This window comes from Macaca fascicularis, chromosome 11 (genome assembly GCF_037993035.2).
Source record: "Macaca fascicularis isolate 582-1 chromosome 11, T2T-MFA8v1.1".
Lineage (NCBI taxonomy): Eukaryota > Metazoa > Chordata > Mammalia > Primates > Cercopithecidae > Macaca > Macaca fascicularis.
Window position 1 is genome coordinate 22,762,844 of NC_088385.1, and position 22,614 is coordinate 22,785,457.

Consider the following 22,614-nt stretch of genomic DNA (forward strand, 5'->3'; position numbering starts at 1 on the left):
TATTCTGAATCAAAGTTTTTTGCCATACATATGTGTTGCAAAATATTTTGCCCAGTAGTTTGCGTTTTCATTTTCTTAATGATGTGTTTCAAAGAGCAAAATTTTTAATTTTGAGGAAGCCCAATTTATAAAATTTTAAATTATTTGTGGTCTTTGAGTTCTGAGAAATTTTTGCTTGCTCTAAAATCTCAGAGGTATTGCAGTAATATGTATGTTTTCATTGTTGATTTCCAACTTAATTCTATTGCAATCAGAGAGCATACTCTGTAGAATTTTGATTTTTTAAAATTTATTGAAACCTGTTTTATGGTTCTATGCTCTATATTGGTGAAAGATATGGTTTGGTTCTGTGTCCCCACTCAAATCTCGTATCAAATTGTAATTCCCAATGCTGGAAGAGGGACCTGGTGGGAGTTGATTGGATAATGGGGGTGGATTTTCCCCTTGCTGTTCTCATGATAGTGAGTGAGTTCTCATGAGATCTGGTTGTTTAAAAGGGTGTGGCACTTCCCCTTTTGCTTACTCTCTCCTGCTCTGTTATGGTGAGATGTGCCTGCTTCCCCTCTGCCTTCCGCCATGATGGTAAATTTCCTGAGGCCTCCCCAGCCTTGCTTTCTATACAGCCTGTGGAACTGTGAGCCAATCAAACCTCTTCTCCTTATAAATTACCCAGTCTCAGGTAGTTCTTTATAGCAGTGTGGGAACAAACTAATACAATGAATATATCATCTACATATACACTTGAAAATCATGTGAAATCTGCAGTTGCTGATTTTGTTAATTATGTCATGGTGGTCCATGGTATTTTTCAGATTACGTTTTTACTGAGATTGTGTCTGGTTCTTTCATCAATTGCTGTGGGTGAGGTGGTAACATCTCCAACTTTGATTATAGAATTGTATAATCCTCCCTTTAATTTTGCCAATTTCTGCTTTCATATCTCATATATTTCAAATCTCTGGTAGTAGATTCATACATGTTTATAATTTTATGTCTTCCTTTATTATTTTTATTAACTCTGATAATACTATTTGCCTTGAAGTCTAACTTATCTGATATTAGTATGGGCACTTCAACCTTCTTATTCTTTTTGCTTGGTATATATATTTTTAATCCATTTTATTTCAACTTATGTCTTTCTTTATATATAAATTGTGTTTCTCTTGGGCAGCGTATATTTGTCCTTGCTTTTTTAATCCATTCTGAGAACCTCTGCCTTCTATTTGAATTGCATAGTTAATATTTAATCAGATTGCTGATATGATTGGATTCATGTCTACCATAGCATTTTTTTTCTTCTGTTTGCTGCTGTTCTTTTTATTCCACTATTGTTCCTCTCCTACCTTTTAAAAAATTATTCAAATATTTCCAAAACTCTGTATGCTATGTTTTAGATGAGGTTTGTTTGGCCCCTCCCAAGTCTCATGTTGAAATTTGATCCCCAGTGTTGGAGGTGGGGCCTGATGGGAGGTGTCTGAGTCATGGGGGCAGATCCCTTATTAACAGCTTGGTGCCATCCTCTTGATAATAAATTCTTACTCTATTAGTTTCTATAAAAGTTCCTTCTAGAGCTGGTTATTAAAAGTGAACGTAGCACCTTGCGCCTCTCGCTTCTTTTCTCTCGCCATATGATCAATATACAGGCTAGCTCCCCTTGGCCTTCTGCCTTGAGTGGATGCATGTTGGGGACCTTGCTGGAAGTTAAGCAGGTGCCAGCACCATGCTTCTTGTACAGCCTGCAGAAATGTGAGCTGAATATAAACCACTTTTCTTTACAGATTGCCCAGCCTCACATATTCCTTTATAGCAATACAAATGGACAGAGACAGTATATAAGGTATTTTGTGGCTTTTAAGCTATACCTCTTTGTATTATTTATGTTTAGTGATTTTCCTAGTGATTTTATAATATGTCCTTAACTTTCGCAGTCTATTTAGAATAAATATTTTATTGCTTTTTGTAAGATGTAGAACCCTGCAACTACACAGGTTCACTTGCCCTCCTCTCCAGGCTGCTATTTTTATGCCATAAGTGTCATGTGTATCACATCACATACATCTAAATCCCTTAAGACAATGTTATAACTTTTGCTTTAAAGTCATATGCATTATTTATAAATAAGAAGAAAAAGTAGTCTTTTCTATTTACTGCCAATGCTTACTAATTCTTTGCTCTTCATTGTTTCCTCAAGATCCAGGATTTTTCTTTTTCTGTGAGGAGTTTTCTGGTGTAAAAAAAAAAAAAAAAAAAAAAAAAAAAAAAATTGGAATACCTGACAGACAAATTCTAAAAGAGCTGTAACACTTATATAAGGCTTTATGTGATATCATTTCTCTCTCTAGCCTGAAGAAATTCCCTTAGTCACAGAATGGACAAATTTCTTAGGAGGGCTTTGTAGAAACTGGTACAACAAACAAATAACAGCACTTATTAAAAAATGGTAGGTTTATTACATAAGAATAATTACATATATTTTCATATATCAAACTCCAGAAAATTCAACAAATTTGGTTGTGTAATTGTTCTGTCAAATTATATCCTTGTAAAATGGAGGACAGATTCTTATTAATCCTCTGCACAAAAACTACATTAACCATTAAAAGAAAAGAGACTTTATTTGTTTATGAATTCTGAGGGGTTAGTGAGAATAACGTATCATTTAAAGAGTGTTAATAAATGAAGGGATAGCAATGTATCAAGAAGAAAGAGACAATGCTTCTCTCATAAAACTTAAAACTATACCTAAAATTTTCCAAACAAATAATCACAATCAGTTTCTCTCATCAGTTCAAATCTGGTTTTCTGCTGCTTCTTGAATATACATGAGTCTGTTGCTTGAAGTATCAATGAGTAGAAGCACTTGGTATAATCCTTTCCATCAAGGCTCTGAGAACTTCCTTCTTTGTAGAAAGTCCAATTCATAGAACTTTTAGGAGAGATAAGGAAGAGAAAAATAAATTACCCATTGATGAGAAGACAGCCCAGGTCTCAAAAGGCTGTTTTATCTTGCAAAAGTGAGACAGACAAAAAACCAAAACAAACCCAATCACAAACAAGTAAGATACCGTTAAAAAGATGATCTATCATTCCTCACTTGTCAGAGAATAAATCTTGATCTTTACATGACAGAGATTACAGAATGGGCAGACAAGAAAATTGTATTCCTCTTCATTGCTGTCACCAACTGGGAAAGCAAACCAGAATCAGAACCAAAGTTGTACAAGGACTGTGAAAGGAAACAAAGCCAGAGACAGAAAAGCAAAGCAAACAGAAAAATAGAGCCTAAGAAGGGAAATTTTGATAACCACTGGAATCACTTGGGGAGTCAAGAAAAGACATGTCTGGGTCTTCTTGGTGGAATTTCGAAAATTTGGTGGAATGCACTTCTTGGTGGAATTTTCAAAAACTGTCAAAATATAATTTTCAAATATTAAAACATGACATTATTGAAAATATAAAATGAGCACATTAAAGATGTATTTAACTCAGTGAAGGAACCAGCAGGATGGTAAATTTGGTTTCCTATAATCAATTTAATAGCAATATACTTTCACTCTCACATATCACATAGTACCTTACACATAACTGATGGTTATGTATAGTCAAGGTTATTAATTTTTGAAAGTTACTGCTCACTTTTGACTACAGAATGTTATACTTCTAACATATCCCATTGTTATCTATGTTTCCACATACTTTTTATTCTTGACATCTTCAGATTTTTAAAAATTCATGTCCTTGCATTTCCAAGTCGCTTTTTTGAAATTATTGACTTTCTGTTGATTTTACATTAAAATTGCAATTTTGATTTTCCCCTTAAATTATACAGAAAAATTCAGCTTCATGTCTGGATTGAGAGCATTGTTTTCAAACTTAGAAGTTGAGACTCCTTTTGCGGGAAAGAAATCCTCATGAACCAACAATATTAACAAAATATTTATTATGGTATGATTTAAATGTTTACAAAGCTAACATTAGGTATAAATTTCTTAGGCTTATAGCTCCTATATAAATGTAAACCAAAAGTATTTTAAAATTTAATACAAAAAAACCACAGAGCCAATACCAGGGGACTTAAACCACTAATTTTATGTGATAGATGATGTCAATTTATTAAAACTGAGTAATTTATTATGTTGGCCTAAGAAATTAAAGGCTAAAGTGTGGAAGATTTAAGAGTTATAATCTGGCCGGGCGCGGTGGCTCAAGCCTGTAATCCCAGCACTTTGGGAGGCCGAGACGGGCAGATCACGAGGTCAGGAGATTGAGACCATCCTGGCTAACCCGGTGAAACCCCGTCTCTACTAAAAAATACAAAAAATTAGCCGGGCGAGGCGGCGGGCGCCTGTAGTCCCAGCTACTCGGGAGGCTGAGGCAGGAGAATGGCGTGAACCCGGGAGACGGAGCTTGCAGTGAGCTGAGATCCGGCCACTGCGCTCCAGCCTGGGCGACAGAGTGAGACTCCGTCTCAAAAAAAAAAAAAAAAAAAAAAAAAAAAGTTATAATCTCTAAATCAATACTGTCCATTTTTTTAATTTTTAATTTTCAATTCATCTTGGTAAGAATTTAAAAGTTGTACACCCCACGGTATATGCGTATGAGCATATATGCATGTGTTAAAATGCGCTTCCACATTAATAAATATTGTTCACTCTAAAACATACAGGGAAAACAGAAATGAAAAAGGAATAATACAAAATTTAAATAGAATTTCTCATAATGTCTCTTCCGCACTCCATAAATAACCTTGTACTTTTTCTGAGATGTATGCCCTCCCTTTAAGGTCTGCCACTCCTGACTGACTCCATCATGAAATTTTCATGATGAACTATCTTCATCCAAGTGTGCCATCTCCCACGTAGATCCTGTTCTCCTCCAGTCCTCCCCTAGGGACTCATTCCAGTGTTAATTTCATAGTGGTCCTACTTTGCCGCAGCTGCCATGCTTATTATGACAGTTGTTGGGTTGGGTGGGAGTGATGTCAAAGAAGCAAGAAAGCATGTACTCTGGGAACGTGAGCCTGGGCAATGAACTGAGAAACAAATGTTTATGTTTGAAAACTGTTTTTGTTTCCCTTTTACAACAGCATGGAAAGCCACTTAGCAGGTTAAGTCATGAGTGGCTACAATTAGTAGCATGTGGTTGTAGAGCCTGTCCAGGTTTGATATGGGCTCTGGAAATTTCTGAAGGTCTTGCAGTTCCCTGGAATCTTCTCACTAGGCAACTGCTTTTCTACCTCTGTGTCGTTTGGATAGCAGAGCAACATACTGATCTCAACAAAATGAAACAGTCAAAAACAACTCCCTTAATCCAAGTTCCAGTTCACAAACATTTCCTTTTTGTATGATAGATTTCCAATCTGTCATTTATACCTCCTTTTCCTATTAGAATCAGACTGGGCAGGATAATCTTAGATCATCTCACAGCAGTTGTTCATTGTTGGACTTGGATGACTTTTTTCTATTTTATCATAATGTGCTTTTCACATTGTTTTACCAGTTAGTGACACAGAAAGTGAATAATTAACAATAATGTGTAAAATTTCCTTTTATCTTCATGGAAGAATAAACAAGAGGACTGAGAAATAAGATGTTCAGTTGAATCAATTGCTAGGGAAACATAACATTATCTGAAGAGAGTTTTAAATTTCATAATTCCTATTCTCGTATCCATTTTCCCTACTCTCCTCACCAGGCTCTAATAACCCATCAGCATATATTGGTCAGAGCATGGGGATGTATATTTTGTAAAATTCTCCTAAGGTGATTCCACTAGTCCTCTCCTTAAATCCTAAAGTTTGACCATAAGAGTTTTTATATTTTTATTTTTAATTAAATTTTTTTGCTGTATTTTATTTTATTGTGATAAGAACACTTAACATGAGCTTTACCCTCTTCACAGATTTTTAAGTGTACAAGAAAGTATTATTAACTATGGGCACTATGTGGTATGGCAGATCTCTAGAATGTATTCATCTTGCATAACCGAAAGTTTATATCTATTTTGATGTTTGATTAGCAACTCTCTATTTTCTGCTTCCTAGCCCTTGGCAACTAGCATTCTACTCGTTGCCTCTATAAGCTTCACTGTTTTAGATACCTCTGATAAATAGCAGCATGCAATATTTGTCCTTCTATGACTGACTTATCTCACGTAGCATAATGTCCTCAAAATACATCCATGTTGTTGCATATTGCAAGATTTCCTTCTTTTTTTTTTTTTTTTTTTTTTGGAGACGGAGTCTCGCTCTGTCTCCCAGGCTGGAGTGCAGTGGCCGGATCTCAGCTCACTGCAAGCTCCGCCTCCCGGGTTCACACCATTCTCCTGCCTCAGCCTCCCGAGTAGCTGGGACTACAGGCGCCCGCCACCTCACCCGGCTAGTTTTTTGTATTTTTTAGTAGAGACGGGGTTTCACCGTATTAGCCAGGATAGTCTCGATCTCCTGACCTCGTGATCCGCTTCCTTAATGCTGAATAATATTCCATTGTATGCATATGCCACGTTTTCTTTATTTTCATCTGTTAATGTGCATTTAGGTTGTTTCCATGTCTTGGCTATTGTAAATAGCAATGAACATGGGAGTGCAAATATCTCTTTGAGATCTTGATTTCAATTATTTTGGGTAAATACTCTGAAGGAGGACTGCTGGATAATGTAGTAGGTAGTTCTATTTTTAATCCGAGGAACGTTCATAATGCTTTCTATAGTAGCTGCACCATTCTGGAAAGTTTCTATATTGTTTCATTTGTTTGCTTGTGGTGAAAGTTAGAAGAAAATAATTTTGAAGATTATTTTTCAAGGGAGACTGTGGTGGACTTTTTATTCTTTGCAAAAGAAATAGAAAATAATATGACTTGAATAGTTGGGAAATTGATACGGCAGAAGACCGCAATCAGTTCCTTGGGTACATTTCTTATTTATGAGTCTAGAAATGTCATTAGAATAGTTATTTCTGAATGTGTGTCTGTAAAAGGGCACAGACATATGATGTCTTGATTATTCTTGAATTATGGTGCAGGATGTCACCATGTCAGGAGAGGGGTGAGGTTTGAGGTCAAAATTATTTGGACTAAAATTGCAAGTGGCATAAATGTTTAAATTTAGGGAAGTGATAAATTAATTAGATTCTTACTGGTAACAAACCAAGACCTATGTTCTAGTGTTAGAGTAGCCCTTGAATTTTGGACAAGTTACTTCTCCTCCCTAGTCTCCCGATTCCTCATCCGTAAAATAAATGGGCTGGACTAAACATAACTTTCACATGGTGTTATAGCTGAATTCTTCTTTGAATGAAATAGGGAAAGGAAACAGAACATGTCAAATAGGAAAAGAGGAGTCTGCTTTGGTTGAAGTAGGTTGCTAGGATCCCCCTGTCATTCATTCATTCATTCATTCATTCATTCATTCGAGATGGAGTCTTGCTCTGTCACCAGGCTGGAGTGCAGTGGCACCATCTCGGCTCACTGCAAGCTCCACCTCCCGGGTTCAGGCCATTCTCCTGCCTCAGCCTCCCAAGTAGCTGGGACTATAGGTGTGCGCCACCATGCCTGGCTAATTTTTTGTGTTTTTAGTAGAGACTGGGGTTTCACCATGTTAGCCAGGACGGTCTCGATTTCCTGACCTCGTGATCTGCCCCCGTCAGCCTCTCAGTGTTGGGATTACAGGCATAAGCCACCGCACCCACTCCACCCCCTGTCTTTTATATTAGCTCCCAAGGCATCCTTAGAAAGAGAACTTCCTTCATGCCATTCTGACATTACTGGTTTGTGGATAAGCATTTGAGAAGCTCTGGGTTCTTTTCAAGCTTCAAAATTCAATGAATGTATTGTATGTGAGTTGGGTGGTATAGTAAGTTTATTTTAGAGTGGATGCAAGTTCTGCCATTTATTTGTGTTCACTAATTGAAAACTTTCCATAGAAGAGATGGTTTTACTCCTGTTTGAGTCTGATTCCCTTAATCTAGGTGCTCCCTTTTGCAGTACCCATTTCATCAATTGTCTCCTGTCTTTCCTGGATCTCCTGATTTGCATTGGATTCTTTTGCATGCTCAAACTTCTTTCACATTACCATTTTTTCATTTTTTTCTCTCTCTCTCATACCAAAGCAGACAAACAAAACAACGTCTCCATGCACACTTCATTCTCTTTGAATTACCACCCTAGTGAAAAAAAATATATATGTTTTCCTTCTCTATTTCCTCACTATTCATGACCTATTACAGTTTGGTTTCATTATTACCTGTACATGAAAGTTCTTTTACTAAATTTACCTCTTGTCAAATCTAATGAAAATTTTCAGTTTTTCTTTTACATAACACTTTAAGTCATTCAACTCTTTTGCATCACACATTTTAACCATAAATCTGTTCTTGTGATTTATTTACTGGTTTCCTTTGTAGGCTCTTTTTTCTATGCCTGCTTTTGATATGTGCTGTTTTCCTTGTGCCCTTGGCATTTTTTTCTTTTCAAAAACCCATTTTCATCCATGTCGAAGGATCTACCTGCCACTTATCTGTTGATAGTCTAAAAATCTGTACCTTCAGTTCAAGCTGTTCCCTAGATTTCAAGACCCATTAATCCAATATGGGTATTAAAAAAGGCATCTCAAACTCAAAAGGTCTATAATAGAATTCACATGGTTCCTGCACATGCTGTGCCAGTTTTCAGTTGATTGCTTCTCAGCTCCAGTTCTTCTCTTTATTGCCTTCTCTGTGATAATGTTGACAGCTAGACCCTGTCAACATTTCTCCCTTGTCAGCTGGCATGATGTTAAGCTTTGTCAGTAGTGAGTATTGAAGGGCACTACAGGAAGGAGAGGTTTCTCTTCCTGGTTCATGCGCTCCTCTCTATAGGCTCCAGCAGCACACCATGGCCAGCAGCCAGCAGTGTATGACACTTACCTGTGAGCCGCTTTCCTCAGTACCCCAAGAGTAGCTTTCCAGTGGTTTCTGCATCCCGGCACCTCTCATGTGTGGTTCCCTCCAGCATCCCAGTCATTGAAATCCTAATGTGTTCTGCTGGTGTGGGATGCTAGCAAAATACTTTATCATTACTGGGCCATGGCTGCCTTTCTAAGACAAGGTCTGGAATTCAACTTTGGTGGGAGATAGAGGTCTCTTTCAGATTTGTTGCTTCTTCAGGTGTTTTGTCCAAGCCCCAGAGGTAGTGGCTGCTACTGATATCTACCATTTCTGTTGTCTTCAAAGTAGTAAGTTATCCATTATTTATGTGTTAACATTTCTTTGTTTAAAGTACTATGTGATTTCTGTCTCCCCATTTGACCTAGACCCATATGCATACCTCCTTTTTCTATTCTTCATCGCAGAGACTGTAACTACCAGAACTCATTCTTACTCCAAATATCTAATCAATTCACAAGTCTTATTTACACATTCTATTTAATACCTTTCTTATGCCTCTTCTCCACTTTATCCCTACTATCTTTGCTCTTGGTTATACCATATTATCTTTTACTTGGGCTCTTACAGTAGACTCCTATAACTGTATTACAGCTAATTTTGATCAATATAATAAATATAATACTCATTTAGTTGATGTCTTACATTAGTCTTATAAATTAGACCTTTCTGCAACTCTAGGGCATATTTTATATCAGATAAAAATGATTCTGCTTTGATTTTATGAAGACCTTTGAGTATACATCTAAATTGTTATGTAAGACTTACTCATGACTGGTAAGCTCAGTTTAGAGGTCTGATAATAAGCTCTCAAGTCCATACTATTGTACCAATTTAATTTGCTTCATACCACCATTGAACAGTGGTAAAGAGTATGGACTTTGAAGCTAGCCTGCCTACTTTTGAGTCCTGACTGTAGTATTTACCAGCCATATGACCTTAGCAAAATATTTAACTTCTTTGTACCTCAGTTTTCTTCTTTAACATAGGTATAATAATATTACTTAATTCACTAAATTGTTTTGAGGATTAAAGTCTTAGAACATTTCTTGGCACTGAATAAATATTAGCCATTATTGTTATTGCATTGATTAAAGAGTTAGAAACTATATTTTTTTCCAAAAATATATTTAATGCTCTTGTTACTTGTTTTTCAATATTCTGTGATGATGATAATGGTGATGATAATGATGATGATGATGATTATGATATGGAATGCAATCTTTAAGGCTCAAACATGACTCTTTTCTCATTTTGGCAATGGTCTATAAAGCCCTGAACCACAAGTAAGGGGAAACAAGGGAGAGAGTGTGGATAAATTAATATGAACTGATCACAATTACAGGCAAACAAACTCAAAGGGCACAAAGGAGCAGTCATGTGTACTGTTTTTGAATACAAAGGACTTCTTTTTTTTTTTTTTTTTTGTCCTCAGAAACCACTGAATAGCCTGTTGATTTCTTCCTGGCCCCAAATCTTTGGGTAGTATACTTCTTTTAATGAACTTGATGTTTTTATTTTCTAATTTAGATGATACTTGTTTAAAGCATTCTACATTTCATCATTAAGAGCTCTTCTTTCAGCAAAAGCTTTCACGTTATTAGAAGCACTTCTGGGCAATTAAGAAAGGAGACTACATGAACTTATCCACTTGACAGGGCCTTTATTAATTTTTTTTTGAAAAGTTAGCTAGAGCTATAATCATTTAATTACTTGATATTTGTCAAAAAATTGCTGATTTTAGATATTTTAATGACTGACAGCAAAGCAGGCAGAAAACCAGCACAACATCTGCCCACATGGAAATTACTTATTTGAGACAGACCTTTACAACCAGCTCTTCTCATAAACCATTCCAGCACTGGAAAGAAAGTCTCTACAGAAGGGCTATAAAAAACCCCCAGCAACATCAAGGACAACTGGACTTGAAAAATTTGTTCATGACAAAGAGTACTGGAAAATGTCGGTGCCCTTTACTGTATTTAATGAAAGTATTTGGTTAAACTGTGATCTCAAGTATTAATTTCTACAGCCTGAAAATATTTGACTTTGTAGGATTTTCTCCTTTGTGTACTCTCAATCATCTCCAAATGGTAAGGCCCTTGATTGGAGAAATTATGTGGCTCAAACATGTTACATTTCCAGATGGGCGTGAAGAAGAATTTTATGGAACATGATGGGTTCTAATTCGTCATAGGACAAATTTGCCAATGAATAGCAAATGCAAAGCAGATTTTTAAAAAGGTGTTACCATTTTTCATTATTTACCTAGGAAATAGGTCTCCCCCAGGGTGGATAATCATTCCTTTTAGAAACTGATACAAAAGACTAACTGAAAAATCCTAAATTGAGAATAAAAAAAGGAAAAACAAATCTTACTTTCTGACCTCTGCTTAGTGTATTTTTCTCTCAGAATGAGAAATGTGTGTTATGTGATCTATATGTGTGTGCTTATGTAGGAATGGGTCTCAAACATTTCCATGTCAATGAGAAATACCCAGGAAGCTTGTTTAAAATTAAAGTTGTAGATCTTATCCTCAGAGTGCTGGTGTAGAAGTTGCAGATAATTCTGATGGAGGTGATCAGTAGACTACACTTTCAGAAAAACTAGTTTATGAATTAGGGAAAAACTGAATAATTTCAAATGAAAGGAGAGATCATCTGACTGTGTTGTGGAAACCATGCTGGGTCCTAAAAATACAGAGATTATTCAGATACGTTCACAGGAGGGATAAAGTTTGAGCTGTGTGAGCATAGCTCATAGCACTGGTAGGAAAACAGGGCCCCTCCCAGTCTTCTGTGGAGTTATTTAGCAAAAACAGAATAGCTCCAGGGCTCTCTTCACAGCTTTGCTAAGTAGTGCTCTTCAGCACCGCTCTTGCCTCTTCTCAATAGAGGTTGTGATTAATTTGAAAGTTGTAGGCATTTTACGTGTATAATTCCACCCATGTTGAACTTGAATACAATTACTGTAGGTTGACTAATGCATTTACTTGATTTTGTTATCCATATTTTGAGTTAGTGCCTCATTATGCAAATTTATGCAAAATAAAACAAAATAATATTTTGAGCCAAGAACACTGTTCTTCTTTTAGAAAGAGTTAATAGAGTAAATTAAATCAAGTTCAAGAGAATGAACATCAGAGAAACACATGAGTGTCACATCTGCTGTCATTCTGGGGAAGCTCTTCTCAGGACTCTCTTTAGAGCCATCTCAGGGGCACTTGGTGTGGAAACACAACCCGCAAATGCAAAGGAGTACTCTATGCCTTCCTCAAAGTTCAAAAAGCATGCAGAATCAGGGAATGAAGACTTTTCTGTTGACTGAGGATCAACATCTTGATGTTTCGGACTTACTCTAAAAATTAAAGACAGGAAGAAAAAGAATTGATGAGCAAGTTTTCATAGTGTGGTGAACAACTTCCCAGAAAAATTTACAGATCCATTCCTATGTTTGGGAAAAACAGATCTTCATTTTCTCTGTAATTTACTATCAATATTATGTTTTTATATTATTTATTTGAAGAAAAATCCTTTGAGTCTTAGTCTTTTTATTTCAAGTAAATTTCCAATTTAAGCTCACTCTTCCTAAAATATGTTAACTTGACTCAAAATAGTCCTTAGTAGATGAGCTTATTCCCCAGTATAATATCAGTCATTTACATATTATTCCCCAGTATAATATCAGTCATTTACTTGCAGTATTTGTGTCCACTTATTAGTCAACCAATGCTAATTTATTGGACATTTACTCTAGTCCTAATTTTGTGACTGTCACAAACGATTTAAGTATTTGTCCTTTTCAGCTAATCTACACTTAGTTGAGCAGAAATGTCATGAAACATAAAAAGTAACTAATAATTCACTAAAGAAAATGCTAAGTGCCAAATGCGTGATGCAAATAAAAAATAAGCACAGTTGCTGAGAACACAGGAGGAGGACAAGCAAGCTCTGGGAGTAGTTGGGAATGTGCAACAGAGCAGCAGAAAGCTTGGGCATCACTTTAAAGGATGTGGACTTCTATACGTAGAAACAAGTTTGTGGGGGAAGACGGGCGATGGAAGATCTTTCAGATGGGCAAAACAATATGAGAAGACTGAAATTTTATAATGACTCAAAAAAATTAGAGATGAAAACTTAGAGTTGGGGAGAATAAGGTAGGGGAAGACTGAGAATAACTGTGAATATTATGTGAATGAGTTTGAAATGTATTCTATAATAAATGTGAAGATTCTAAGATTTTCCAAACAGGGGAGTGATCTGAGTATGCTTGTCATTTGTGTAGTATTAAGAAAAAGAGGAAGTCGGGTATTAATCTGGCATTCATGTGCAGGTTGCATTTGACCATGACCATTGGTGTTAATTACTCCTCAGTGTGTTTCCATAGCTCTATAAACACACATCTTTTGTGGTATGCCATAAAACAGTTACTTTATCAAATATAATAAATATTTTCAGTGCTTACTATGTCCCAGGAACTCTTCTAGGTACTGTTATTACAGTGGTGAATAGATAAACAGTCTCAGTCCTAATTAAACTTACATTTTAACAGGAGAGACAGACCAGAATAAAATAAAATCACTTTACAAGATACAGCGTTGACTCAGATAGTGATGTGTTATGAAGAAAATATAGAAAATTTAGAGCTAGAGAATGACAGATTGAAAAAGACTAGATGAGAGTAATCAGGGAAGGTCTCTTTGAGGAGGTGGTGTTTTTTGTACACCTTATAAAGGAGAAAGGAGGAAGGTATTAGAAGAGCTGGAGGTCAGGTATTTTAGGCTTTAGATTTTATTCTATGTGTGGCAAGAAGCAATTGTGAAGTTTGATTTCATGTATTTATTGCTTTTTTTTAGCAGAGGAGTGATATAAACAGATTTATGTTGTAAACATGATCCTTGGTGTGGGCCTTCTTCCTGGTTTGCAGATGGCCTCTTCTTGGTGTATCTATACATGATGGAGAGATGGGGGGAATGGAGAGAGAGAGTGAGAGAGGGGAGAGAGAGAGATTGAGTTGAGCTCTGTTCTCTCTTACTTTTGCAATAATGGCACTAAGGACACTAATCCCATCATAGCAGCCTCACTTTCATGACCTCATATAAATGTAATGATCTCCCAAAGACCCCACCCCTAATACCATCTGATATGGTTTGGCTGTGTCTCCACCCAAATCTCATCTTGAATTATAGCTCCCATAATTCCCACATGTCATGGGAGGGATCCAGCTGGAGGTAACTGAATCATGAGAGCGGGTATTCCTGTGCCATTCTTGTGATAGTGCATAAGTCTCATGATATCTGATGGTTTTATAAAGGCGAGTTTCCCTACACAAGCTTTCTTGCCTGCCGCCATGTAAGACATGACTTTGCTCCTCCTTTCCCTTCTGCCATGATTGTGAAGCCTCCCCAACCATGTGGAACTGTGAGTCAATTAAACCTCTTTCCTTTATAAATTATGCAGTTTTGGGTATGTCTTTATTAGCAGCATGAAAACAGACTAATACACCATCAGAAAGCTCAAATGTAAGTCTTTGATATATAAATTTGAGGGTGGGGAGCATAAACATTCAGTTCACAGCAATCTACCATGAGAATAAAGTAGCAATGCTGCTATCACTCAAAATGCCATGGCTCTTAGGATCCTGCTCGTATTGAAACAAAATAAATCTTGCGTCTGTCTGAAGGTTCCTCATACCATTTATTTAATGTGAGCATCATTATTCATGTTCCTGCATTATCCTCTGTAGTTTGGATGAATACTGGTTTCCAATTACCCTATTGAAGTTACTGTGCTTTGTTGGTGATAATCACAAATGCAAGTCTTGCCCAGAGGATGCAGGTAAATGTTAACAATAATTCATTTTCTGGTCATTTTAAATTTACTTTTTAGAATTTTATAATGTAAATGTAAAATACCATATCTTCCACCTATGTCTTCTCTTCAGCTCTTTTAGGTTGTAATCATACATTCCTCAAATGTGATCTTTTTCAGTGTTGACCCCATCACTGCCTTCCGTATGCCACCACCAATGGGGAGGAGCGAAAAGGACCACTAGCAAAGTAAGAATAGTTCTCTTCACATCAGGAACCTCTCTCCCTCATTCACTATGGCTTCAGGCTGACCTGGGAGAACATGGCCTTGCCACATTGCTCAGAGGCAAGGACATCAATCAGAAGGGCCTGTTTAAGTATTACAGAGCAAGGGTCTTGAAATCCCTCAGAGGAGATACATGTAGATACCCCTAGAGGAATGTTGAGACTACAGAAGGAGTGGGGAACTACCCTGGGGCCCGCAGTAGAGGAGGTGGTCAATGGATTAAGAACATTTGCCACTACTGCTACCCCTGCCATGCTCCAGTGCGTTAGACCAGAGACAGCATCATAGTCAGAAGATGGACAGGCAGAAGACTACACATGGGCCCTATATGAGGCTCAAGCCCAATGGATTTATAAGCCAAGCTCAAGGGTGGGAGAGGTGGTGTGATAAGCAGTTTCTAGGATGGTCCTCATTGATCCCCATCTCCTGATAGTCACGTTCTTGAGTAATCAGCTTTTCTTGAGTGTGGGCTGGACTCACTACTTGCTTCTAATGAATAGAATATGGTAGAAGTAATGATACATCACCCCTGAGATTAGGGTACACAGAGACTGTAGCTTATGTCTTGAGCATTCTCTTAAAATTTTTAGCTGAGAGTAGCTAAAAATAGCTGTTGTGAGGCAGCCCAGTGGCATAGCCCCTGTGCGAGGTCCTGCCAGCAGCCCTCTGGGTGAGCTTGGACGCAGAACCATCAGCCCTTGGAATCTTCAGAGGACTGTAACTTTATGGAGACCTTGAGCCGGGGACACTCAGTTAAGCTGTTCTCAGACTCCTAAATCACAGAAACAAAGATAATAGATGTCTATTGTTTTATGTCTCTAGATTGGGGGTAATTTGCCATGCAGGAATAAATAACTAATGCAAGTGGAGATAAAACTCACTGTATAGATTGTGTTCAAAGTTCTGGAGCTAGATGAGATATCTAGAGGAAGTGTGTCATTACAGAAGAAGACCAATGATAGAACCTTGAGACACCAAGGTCAGAAGGGGAGGAGGGACCAACAGAGAGGGCTATGAGAAAGTGGTCAGTGAGGTACGGGAAAAACCAGGGAAGGAGGGGGTCCTCAAAGTCCAATGAAGAATATGATTTTAGAAGGGAAGATTTTTTTTTTTTAAGTAGGCTGAATAAGATGAAAATTGAGAGTTGCTTATTTACTTGGTAAAATGGAGACCGTTAAAAACCATGATAAAAGAAATTTCAGTAGAGTGGTGGAGATAAAAATCTGATAAAAGTAGATTAAAAAGAGAACAAGAGGTGAGAAAGTAGAGAGAGTTCATATGAGCAATATATCCAAGGAGTTTTGCTACAATAAAAATTATAAAAATGGTGTAGCAGCTGGAATGGCACATAAAATAAAGTAATTTAAATATGGGACATATTACAGCATGTTTGAATTAATGGGAAGGAGTTAGTAGAAAGGAATGATTGATGTAGGAGAACAGGGAAATAGGTTAGTTTCATAAGCTATTGTTTCAGCTACTGTAGGCAGGAGAGGATGGCATCCTGTGTACAAGTGGATGTAGAGGGGAACGCTTATTGTTTGTCTAGTTTTACAAGAGACAACTCAGATTATAGGCAGAGATACAACTGACTGGTATAAACAAGTGACGGGAAATGGTGTAATTTTTCTTTTGATCCCTGTTATTTTCTCATTGAAATAAGGGAGATGGATGAGAAAAAGCTGTTGGATGTTTTAAGAGAAGGAAGGTATTAGATAGGTTGTTGAGGGGAAAAACAAACTATGAGAAAAAGGTAATTGTGTTGCTGAGATTTATAATAAAAAATGTAACGTCAGGTGAGTCTGCACGATTATGATAGTACTAATAAGATTGTCTTTGCGGCCGGACATGGTAGCTTATGTCTGTAATCCCAGCACTTTGGGAGGCTGAGGCGGGAGGATCACAAGGTCAGGAGATCGAGACCATCCTGGCCAATAGAGTGAAACCCCATCTCAACTAAAATACAAAATATTAGCCAGGCATGGTGGCGCATGCCTGTAGTCCCAGCTACTCAGGAGGCTGAGGAAGGAGAATCACTTGAACCCGGGAGGTGGAGGTTGCAGTGAGCCAAGATCATGCCACTGCACTCCAGCCTGGTGACAGAGCAAGACTCTGTCTAAAAAAAAAAAAAAAAAAAAAAAAAAAAAAAAAAAAAAAAAAGATTGTGTTTGTGTTGTTTTCCTCCAGCTCAGCTACTCTGATGTAGCTGTGGATGAAGAAGAAGGGAGTAGTTAACCAGGGTTTGGATTTTGCTCTGGGAATGTGGCACAGGAAGAAACAGACAAAGGATCAGAAGGTGTTTGTGAACTGTGATCATAATGATGGATCACGGCATCTAAGCTGAGTAAATAAGGAAAGAAGGGAATGCAGGAATGGGGTGATGGACAGGAAATAAATAATGAGATCATCAATTGGAGGTCAGCATGGGGTTTGCATGCTGGCAACTTCCTCCCACTGTCTTCTTCCCTTATATTCTCCATCCCTTGGTCACAGGCTTGCAGCACTCTGGCCATAGGAAACTATCTGCCACCTCCTCAGATAGATCAGGCTGTTACGTACATGCACTTGTATTTTTGCATATGCTTTCCTCTTAGTTTAGAACACTTCATTTCTTTATCAGACTGTTCTTTCTTGACTCTAACAATCACTTCCTCCATGGTATGCCTCTAGCAATGATCACAGTGTCCTGTAGTTATATTTTATGTACTTTAGTCAGTTTCCCTAATTAAAAAGTGAGTCTTGTGAGAGCGGAGACCATATATTATTCATGTTTGTATTCCCAGCACAGGGCTTGGTCTACATGAAATAAATGGCCTATGATCCTATGTTTTTCTGGCATAAAAGAATGTTTTGGCGGAACTGCAATAAAGCCAACAGATGAGGAGCCTCCTCTCACAGAATATTTTATTTCCACTCTCACGTCCCCCATTATAATATTAAAGAGGCATATGCTTTTTGAGAGTAAATATATTTTAGTAGTACTTTTATGTAGTTTCCTTATTTATTTCTTAATTTTTGTATCAGCTTCATTTATAAACAGTAACAAAGTAGAAATAAAAGTAGGATCCTTTAGCTAGATCCACAGCAACTCTCTCTGTATACAGAGGAGACAGCAACTCCTCAGTGACATCTACTTTATTTTTTGTGGACAGCTAGGTGAGTCAGTAAGAACATGCGTAATAACGACAAGGTTACAGGTTAAATTTCGTGAGAAGCATATTGTGTTTCGTATTTATCTATCCGAATTTGTACATAATGGTGCGGAAATGTGAATGAATTACTCTAACTCTACCAGCTCTTCTGGAAGAACCCCTCAGTTGATGAAGTGGAAACACAGATAGCGATTGCCTAGATAACATGAAAGAGCATTCACTTGGCAACTTTGATTAATTAAGAGTTAATTCAGAATAGCATATAAAGATGAGCCATAGAGATTACCAGGCTAAAGTCTTGTGGAGCAAAGAGAGAGGGAAAAAAGAGACAAGTAATTAAATGTAACATATAACCATGTTTATAATGAAAATATAGGTCAAAACTCACTAGAGAAAATATTATTATGACACTTTCTGCCCAGAGGAAAAAAATTGTAAACCCTAGTTTAAGATCCATTTTTAAGCATGATTACAATGCAAAACAAAATTACAGTATAACCAACTAACATTTGCAATTCCGTAGGGCTTATTGTCATATTTATAAAATAGAAACAGGGAGTTCTGATAGGTGCTATTATCATTTTGTCATTTAATGACATGAGAGAAATTAGCCTAAAGTTGAACAAAGGACATGAAAATCAGAAATATTATTTTATATTGTTCCAAATTGACATTGATGTCATAGGAATTAAAAAGAAAATATTAGTGTTGGTGATAAAAAATGTTATGTGCTAGAATAAAAGGATATTCTTCCATAGAATAGACATATTTTATTCTTTTTAAGGACAGAGAAGACATTTAATTATGGTTATCACTTATTATTGAAACAAACCAGGTGTGACACCTTTCTTTAAGTGCAGATTCATTAATTAAAAATTATTACTAATTATATCCTCTACTATGCCAAGAAAAATCTTGGCCATGCTAGGGACAATGCTTAAAAATTTAGAAAGTGGCTACACTTGTAGAGGTGTAATTTACTATTAAATTTTATTAAAGTAGATAATATTTTCATGACAGTAGAAAATGTTTTTATTACAACGTACATAAGGATGTCCTTAAGCTTATCCAATTTTGCACTTTTGAGTGAGTGCACTAAAATTTCTCTTACAAGGCACTGAATGAAATTTCAATCACGAAAGGGTTAAAAACATTGGTTAGAATTGAAGTACATTCTATTTTCTAGAATTCACATGAATAGTTTAGAAATGCTATCACAGCACATTAAATGTTATTATACTGATTATTTATCACATGGTTAATTATGCCTAATGCAGAGTGAGAGTTTACTGCAACTGATTATAATTAGATGTGTTTGGCTGCAGTTAGAATTCATAATGGTGCAAGGTTTATATTTTCGCTTGGTGTGTGAAAGGGAAAGGCTTTGGTAATGAATTTATAGCAATAATTAGGTCATAGATTTACTGCTAAATGCATTACAGTTAAGCAATTCTATATATACATATGTCTCAGGACTGAATGCATATGCACATATTTATCTGTGAAACATAACCAAAGACACATTAAATTGCTGAAACAAATTGGTTTTCTTTTGCTATCTGGTTTTTATGTCATTGTTTCAAAGGCTCTTTGAGATCACTGAATTGACAGGTGTGACTAGAAGTCTTTGTATATATATTCAATAGTGCAAGACCCATTGAAATTGCTGTAATAAATGAATATCAAATTCAGTTACCTATTTTCATTAGTCTGGGCATCTATGCAAGTAAAGCCTATAAGCTGGGAAGGATTACAGAATAGTGCATCTAAAATTTCCTTGCACAGCACAATAAATGCCTTCAGTAGGATGTCAGCATACCTCTTGTCCTTCCATTTTCTGTAGTCGGTTTTAATAAGTTCTTTCAAAATTAAGTTTCTCAGGTTGGCAATTGTGAATATGACTATTTCTATTTTACTTTTATCCTCTTATGTGCAGGGAGCAAACTCACCTCAGAAGTCACATCAGAAAGTACATTTGGAATTTTTATTTTTGAAGTACATAATTCAAATTTAATTTTTAAATTTTATATATTTTAGTAATAAAATAAATTTCATACATTTAAATGTTGTCACAGAATTTTGTTGTCTATCCTGTTTAGTATTTTGATAGTTGCCTGAAAGTTGGGAAGAAGAGCTAATATTTCAAATGGCAAAATAAAAATTCAGACATCTGCTTCCCACCGTGCCCTGCGGCCGACCGGGGCAGCCGGGAAGTGGGTGGGGCGGTGTTACCCAGCAGCTCCCGGGGCATCGCTCGGGTCTGCTCTACACTGTCGCCGCCACTGCTGTGGTCGCTGGTCGGCCGAAGGGCCGCGATACTGGTTGCCCGCGGTGTGAGCAGAAGTCGATGTGTACCGCCACCGTGAAGATGGAGGGGCCTTTGTCCATGTTCGGGGACTGCAAAACTGGGGAGGCAATCTGCTCCCAGAATGTTATGGCTGCAGCTTTGATTGCCAATATTGTAAAAAGTTCTCTTGGTCCAGTTGGCCTGGATAAAATGCTGGTGGATGATATTGGTGATGTAACCATTACCAACGATGGTGCAACCATCCTGAAGTTACTGGAGGTAGAACATCCTGCAGCTAACGTTCTTTGTGAGCTGGCTGATCTGCAAGACAAATAAGTGAGAGATGGAACTACCTCAGTGGTTATTATTGCAGCAGAACTCCTAAAAAATGCAGATGAATTAGTCAAACAGAAAATTCATACCACATGAGTTATTAGTGGCTATCAACTTGCTTGCAAGGAAGCAGTGTGTTATATCAATGAAAATCTAATTGTTAACAAAGATGAACGGGGAAGAGATTGCCTGATTAATGCTGCTAAGACATTCATGTCTTCCAAAATCATAGGAATAAATGGTGATTTCTTTGCTAACACGGTAGTAGATGCTGTACTTGCTATTAAATACACAGATATAAGAGGCCAGCCACAGTATCCAGTGAATTCTCTTAATATTTTGAAAGCCCGTGGGAGAAGTCAAACGGAGAGTATGCACATCAGTGGCTATGCTCTCAACTGTGTGGTGGGATCCCAAGGCATGCCCAAGAGAATCATAAATGCAAAAGTTGCTTGCCTTGACTTTGGCCTGCCAAAAACCAAAAAAAAAAAAAAAAAAAAAAATGAAGCTTGGTGTTTAGTGGTCATTACAGACCCTGGAAAACTGGACCAAATTAGACAAAGACAATCGGATATCGCCCAGGAGAGAATTCAGAAGATCCTGGCAACTGGTGCCAACGTTATTTTAACCACTGGTGGAGTTGATGATATGTTTCTGAAGTACGTTGTGGAGGCTGGTGCTATGGCAGTTAGAAGAGTTTTAAAGGCATTGCTCAAGCTTCTGGAGCAACTATTCTGTCAATCCTGGCCAATTTGGAAGGTGAAGAAGCTTTTGAAGCTGCAGTGTTGGGACAGGCAGAAGAAGTGGTACAGGAGAGAATTTGTGATGATGAGCTGATCTTAAAAACACTAAGGCTCGTACATCTGCGTCGATTTTCTTACGTGGGGCAAATGATTTCATGTGTGATGAGATGGAGCACTCTTCACATGATGCAGTTTGTGTAGTGAAGAGAGTTTTCAAGTCAAAATCCGTGGTTCCAGGCGGGGGTGCTGTAGAAGCAGCCCTTTCCATATATCTTGAAAACTATGCAACCAGCATGGGGCCTCAGGAATAGCTTGCTATTGCAGAGTTTGCAGATCACTTCTTGTTATTCCTAATACACTGGTAGTTAATGCTGCCCAGGACTCCACAGATCTGGTCGCCAAATTAAGAGCTTTTCGTAATGAGGCTCAGGTTAACCCAGAACGTAAAAATCTAAAATGGATTGGTCTCGATTTGAGCAATGGTAAACATGGAGACAACAAACAAGCAGGGGTGTTTGAACCAACCATAGTTAAAGTTAAGAGTTTGAAATTTGCGACACAAGCTGCAATTATCATTCTTTGAACTGGTGATCTTATTAAATTACATCCAGAAGGTAAAGATGATAAACATGGAGGTTATGAAGATACCATTCACTCTGGAGCCCTTAATGACTGATCTGATGTCTCTTTGTTTATAACAATGTTAAATGCAATTGTCTTGTACCTTGAGTTGAGTATCACACATTAAAGTACAACAAGCTGTAAAAAAAAAAAAAAAAAATTCAGACATCTGTATTAACAAACCTACACATGTGCCCCTGAACCTAAAATAAAAGTTAAAAAAAGAATTCATACATCTTACTAGGCAGAAATCAATTCTTTGTAATATAATAAGAATATGTGTAAAGTCCATCAGTTAGTTCAAAATTAACAGGCAGATGATGAAGAAGTCTTAACTTCGCAGCAAAATGTCAAAAATGCGTTTGGGTTTTAGTGAAGCACAGGCTTAAGAGTAGCCAAATGGTGCTTAAAAAGTTAAAACTAAGAGAACTGTGCTGAGGTTAAGAATGGTTAATGAGATTCCTG

At 37.2% G+C, this 22,614-nt stretch overlaps 2 pseudogenes; one reads left to right on the forward strand and one right to left on the reverse strand.

The window, feature by feature from the left end:
* Nucleotides 1-2,262: 2,262 nt before the first annotated feature.
* Nucleotides 2,263-2,306, reverse strand: LOC123567770 (U7 small nuclear RNA; annotated as a pseudogene).
* Nucleotides 2,307-20,533: 18,227 nt separating this feature from the next.
* LOC102133133 (T-complex protein 1 subunit alpha pseudogene) lies at nucleotides 20,534-22,303 on the forward strand (annotated as a pseudogene).
* Nucleotides 22,304-22,614: the final 311 nt, after the last annotated feature.